This window comes from Panthera tigris, chromosome D4 (genome assembly GCF_018350195.1).
Source record: "Panthera tigris isolate Pti1 chromosome D4, P.tigris_Pti1_mat1.1, whole genome shotgun sequence".
Taxonomy (NCBI): Eukaryota; Metazoa; Chordata; class Mammalia; order Carnivora; family Felidae; genus Panthera; species Panthera tigris.
The window spans coordinates 86,037,218-86,043,376 of NC_056672.1; positions in this window are offsets into that span (position 1 = coordinate 86,037,218).

Genomic DNA, 6,159 nt, shown 5'->3' on the forward strand with positions numbered 1-6,159 from the left:
ATTCAAGGGAAGTTTTTAAAGAGATTTTCATATGCTAAAGAAGATTTACAGAGTACTAGAGGTCTAGCTATAGTCAAGCTAAAGTATTTTTCCCTCTAGCAAAGCATTGACATTAACACAGTGGGGAGTTCCTGGTGAAATGTTCTTCTCTGCCAGCCTCAATTATTTGTCAATAAGCTGCGGGGTATCTGATAATTTAATGTTCCCTGCCATTTCCTTCTTGTCTTTCTTCCCCATATTACTATGAGGGGTGATGTGGGGGCTCCAGGAAACTGAGTCTATAGGTTTCTGGAGATTAGGCTATTGATAAGATTGCCTTTTTCTTCTAATTTACTAAGATATTTGTAAACTGATGGAGACTCATGTCCTGCATGACTGGGATCTCTATCAGTTAACCATTTGTTTTCTTTCCTTTGTTCTTGGGCAGCCAGGAGTGTCTGAGGAATGTCACACACAACTCACCTGGGGTGGGGGGAGGGGTAATACTAGCTTGTACTTGGCCCTCAGCTTGCCTTATTCTCCCTCATCATATCACCCCTAAACAATTTTGACCCTTACATCTTTAAGGTTGTTGAAGGTGGAAGTCCCATCTTCTGTAGCTATTTCTTGCTCAGTAGGGACATAGGATGTCCCTATCCATGAGTCAATATTGATCAGTTGGGGAACATATGGAAGAGCTACAGAGGAAGAGGCAGCTGCACCCAAGGTGGACAATGAGTATGAACCTCCTTTAGTAGAAAGGATCATCCGTTGGATCGAAGTTATTGTAGTGATGGAGTCTTGTCATGACGCAGAGAGACAAGGGAGAAACAGCAAAACGTAATTAGAATAACAAGAAAGAAATGCCCAAATAAAAGTCCTTTGTAATTGATGAAAATCCTCAAGTCCAGGAGTTTAACCAATCATTAAAAGAAAGGGAGGGATTGTTTTAGGCACCAATTTGAGTATTCTGGTCAGTTAGAAATCCAGAAATATGTTGTGATAATCTAGAATGTATATTGATGAAGTTTTGGGGTGGTGGTGGGTTGTCCAGAGCTGACCTCCAAGAAAGAATTCCTGAAGATGTCTTTGGTGCAAAAAGGTGATTTTATTAAAGCACAGGGACAGGACCCAGGGGCAGGAAGAGCTGCACTGGGGCTGTGATGGGTAACTGATTATATACCCTCAGGATGGAGGGTGTCATGGATAGAATAAGTCTCTAAGGTATTTTGGAAGCAAGGTTTCCAAGACCTTAAAGGGCTTCCTGTTGCTAGAGAAACACCACTTATTACCATTGAATAAAACTTCAGTCATGAGACCCTTCAGATGCATATCAGGGACATAAACTTGGAGTATGATTGCTAGCATATACTTTGGGGCAGTTGAGATAAAGGAAATAGACTTACAGGATCCTGGAGGTTGGGATAATGTTGGGCTAAGGTTCTCTTTGCCCCTAGCAAAGTGTTATTAATGAGACAGCTGAGCTCCTAAGGGAGGTCACTGCTGGTTTCAAGGACTTGCCAACAGGCTGTAGGCAGTAAGAGGATTTAATTTTTCACTTGCCTAAATTTCCTACATCACCATGGCAAGCACTTAAATGCCTTTCTTTTGTTCTTGGGTAGCCAGGAGTGTTCATTAGAGGAATACCACACATATTCCACCTAGGGGAGGGGGGATATGCCAATCTGTTTTGCCCTCAGTTTGCTACATGATCTGTCATCATATCTCCCCCAAAACAATTTTGACCTTTATATCTTAAAGGTTGTTGAAGGAAGAAGGTCTCATCTTCCTTAGCTTCTTCCTGCTGAGTAGAGGCATAGAGTAGTCCCTACCTATGGGTCAATATTGGTCCCTTAGGGAACATACAGGGCAGTAAGGTGAGGCAGCTGAATCCAAGATGGACAACGTGTATGAACCACCTTGAGTAGAAAGGATCATGTGTTGACTTGAAGTTATTGCAGTGATGGAGTCTTGGCACCAGGCAGAGAGACTTGGGGAAAAACAGCAAAACCTAAGCAGAATAACTAGAAAGATTAGCTCAAATGAAAGGTCCTTTGGTAGCTAACAAAAATCCTCCAGTCCAAGAGTTTAGCCCATCACTAAAGGGAGGAATTGTTTAATGTGTCAATTTGAGTATTCATGTCAGTTAAAATCCTGAAAATTTTTTGTTATAGTCTGGAATGTATATATACCATTTTGTTCTTATGAGAGTTTAAGTTCCCCTTGTGCAGCACTTAAAACATCTGAAGCCATTCTGTTTTGTGTAAGTGTTTTATGCATTTGGGTTATTTTGGTATTTAGCAATATAATGTTACTTTGAGAGTCATTTAAGGCCTTAATTGTGTAACAGGGAGTGTATAGCTATCATATTGACTCTGTTTTGTTTAATAAGCCAGCAGGTAATTAAAAAGAGGTACTTTTATAGAAAAAAGAAAAATACAGGTTAATGGTTAGAGCAGATAACAAACCCAGTGTCTCCTAGTACTGCCATGAGATTTTTTTTAGACGTTAGGCTTGTGAGAACAGGGAGCAGGAATCAAACTGGTCTTTCTGGTTTGTAACTCAAATGTCTGTGTGATCATTTTGAATGGCTCATTGTTATAAGGAACTGGTAGTAGAAATTGGGAAAAGAAGATGAAAAAAAAAAGAGGTACAACCATCCTAAGAGAAGTTGGAGGTCTTCCACAAGTTCACAGTAATAAGAAGGCACATTAGTTTGCTCATTGAATTCCTGGGAAGGGGGTACAGGTTTTATTTTAGATACAGGAGCTCATGAAGTGTTCCCCTCTAACTTTATTGCAGTGGGAGTACATAATATGACCCAGTAGGAGCCCTTGCATTTTGGAGTTAAATTCCCTGCTGTATTAGACTTTCAACCCTTTAATAAACCAGGAGTTTGGGGTTTATATGGGGTGGGTTTCTAGTAACTGTCAGATCAGGTGTAGGAAGGATATATTTTGCATATTTATTTAGAAATTCATGAATTAACTGAGCCTCAAATGAATGATTGAATAAAGCAATATATTTTATCTGTTGATAGGTCTACAGTGAGAAAAGACTTTTCATATACAATTGGGGGAGTCCACCCCACTTTCCAGTTGCTCAAATGCTTGTATGCCCAATGGGTCCTGTTACTATTCCCACAGAATAAGAAGCAAAAAGGTTGTCCATACCTGTGGCTATTATGATAATTTTTCTGAAGTTTACCTCACATTGTCCAGTTAGGCAAACAACATTTAAAGACAATCAGAATTTAACATTTGTAACAGTGAGTTACTGAAACAATTTCTTTCTCTCTAAACACCCTAATTTCCAGAGATAGCCAGATCAAGACTAATTTATTTGCTTGTAAAACAAGTCCAGTTTTCATAAACTTGCCCTAATTGTTTACATAAGCTCAGCTAAAATAGTGATTGATCATATAGATCTTCTTTAATTTGCTTTCCTGTAACTTTTTATAAAGAATCTACATTGAATTTTCAGTAGCCCCTCCAGTCCAGAAGCCAAGCCAAATACTTGGCATCAAACATGCCTGCAATACCTGCAGATTTGGGTGAATTCCCCTCAACAAGGTCCCCAAGATATCCTGAGGTCCCTGCACCTGCCCAGAAGTGACATTCTTTACTCACCTGGTAAGGCTGCTGGGAACTCTGTAAGCAAGGCATCAGGTCAACATTTCCAAGGGGCTTTATTGGCTTCATGTTTCATAAAGTCAACCTTAGTTCCCTAAAGCCATATGGTCATATTGTGGTCTATGCATTTCTCTCAAATAGGACATTCCAGTCAAAGCCGTAGTAAAATAAATAGTATTTTCAATTTTACAAGGAGAATAGATTCTCACTGAACTTACACAGGTAAGTATGATGACTGTGGAAGTATACTCACTGAGACTTTTTGAATTTCAGAGGGTTCATTCAGGTAGAGAGAAAAGTTAGATGTTTCAATTTATTTACAGAGGGATATTTTATCACATTTCTGTACATTATAAATATCTTAAGAGAAAGTTTCCTTAATCTGGAAGAGCGAACATTAGAGAGCCAGCAATGTTTCCCACAAGAGTCACCAAAACTATAACCTTTCTCAGTTCATTTAGTCCCATATTACTAACTGTTGTTCAGTTCAAATGCAGTTTTTTAGTTCTGGAAATTCTTACCTGTTTTAGTTTTAGGATTTTAAAGCTGTCAAATGCCTGAATTTGTCCTAAATGCCCTTTTTATAAATCCTCTTGAAGAGGAAACACGTTTTGAAAGAGAATAAATGCAATAATTATAAGTGACAAAACTCACAAATGGACATGGTTAGCAATCTGATGAGAGTTCGTTATGATACAATTGATAGGGAAATTCAGTTATTTCTGTGATACACAACACTTTGATAATCAGAATGTGAAGTGACAACTTTATTACAAAAACATATTAAACTTTAGGGATTGCACATATCTTTGAACAGTTACAACATTTACCCAAGCAATATAAAGTAAGGTTTACCATTCTTTAACAGGGTTTACACTTAACATACCTAATAAAAAGCCCTCATTGGTCACAAAGACTTTCTTTACAATTTAATTCCTGGGAAGTTTGTCAAACCTTAGAAAGTTATAGAGCACATCTGAAATGGGATTCAGATCATTACAAATCTTAACGCTTTAAAATATTTATTTAACCAAGATGGCAATAAGAGATTCCAAAGGCAAATATGTAGGGTTATACAGTTGTTAGAAAAACTTAGCTCCTTTAACAGTGAGAAGTTTTAGCTAAGCGATCAATGACCTGATAAAGACGAAACCTAAAGCTGTGGTTTCCCGGCAGACAAAACAGAAAACAATCTTTGTGTATTATCATCATCATTATTATTATTATTATTATTTATCAAGATCCAAACCATCAAAAAACTTTGTCTTTTGAACAGAGAGAAATGCAGAATTTCAACCTTATACCAGTGTACTTTTAAAAATCCACTCATTGCAACTTAGTCTGTCCTAACTACACGTAAAATTCCTTTCCAAAGATTTCCTTCATGAACCTTCTACAACTTTCCTTTCATTCACATTTTCTCCCAAGCCCTTTTTCTCCAAACCAGTCTCATTTAGGACAGAATTACTTTCTCTTACTAAAACAAAAAATACATTTCCATTCCTTCTATCTTTTTAACACATTCCTACTTTTTTACATATAGAGTGACTTTCCTTATTTCTATCAGTCTTAATTATGTTTAGCAGAATTTTGACTCTTAGAAACCTTACTCTCCAGCTGAGACTAAGTAGGACCCAATTCTAAACTGTTACACCAGAATCCTTTAGATGGCAAATTCATGAATCAATTAACCACAAAGCACGTTTTCCAAGACCCAAATATTCCTACTTTCTCTGCGTTAAGAAGTCAAAAGCACAAATCTATGTTCAGTAATCAATGCTTTAGCACTCCATTCTATTTGGAAAAGACCTAGATATCCAATGAATTCAATCCCATTTACTCAAGTGTCAGATTACCAAAGACTTTGCAAGCTCTCTTAACAATTATCCATGAAAACTTTGAGATACGCAAAATTAACCATTATTTTAAGTCATCTTGTTGCTAACAAATTGCAACAGAGACATGAGCTTATTTGATCTTTAGGAAACCTTGGTAGAATAAAGTTTTATATTTGATGCTGATAACTCTAAATTACATATCTATCTTAGTTAAACCAACAAACTTAAATAAGCTTAAACGTCGAATACGTTCCACCTGCGTTCACTTAAAAGACAATCAATTTGTTCCCCATTGTCACATTTTACCTGGGACAGCAGTGGGGGAATCTGAAGTGGGCGATCCAAAGGGGTGCTCATCGTTCCTTGACATCGAGGGTGGGAGGATGGTATAGAAGCCAGTTATGTAGGTCACACAGAGGGTGATGCAGAAACAGGAGGAGGGAAAAGGGAAGGCAGAAGAGGTGAAATGCCAGAGGCAGAGAGAGAGGATTTCTGGTTCTAAACTTTGTCAGCTGGGAAAGAGGAGATGCCATGTTTGTTTGTTTGTTTTCCATCAAAGTGGAAATAGGGAGTCTGTGTCAGGCTAGAGAAGACAAGGGATTTCCCTGAAACAAAGGGAGTTTGGGCAGCTGCTTGGGAGTAGTCTTTAAAGTCCATGTCTCAAGGTAGACTACCCACAGTTGGCTCCAATTATAGCCAATACTCAGGAA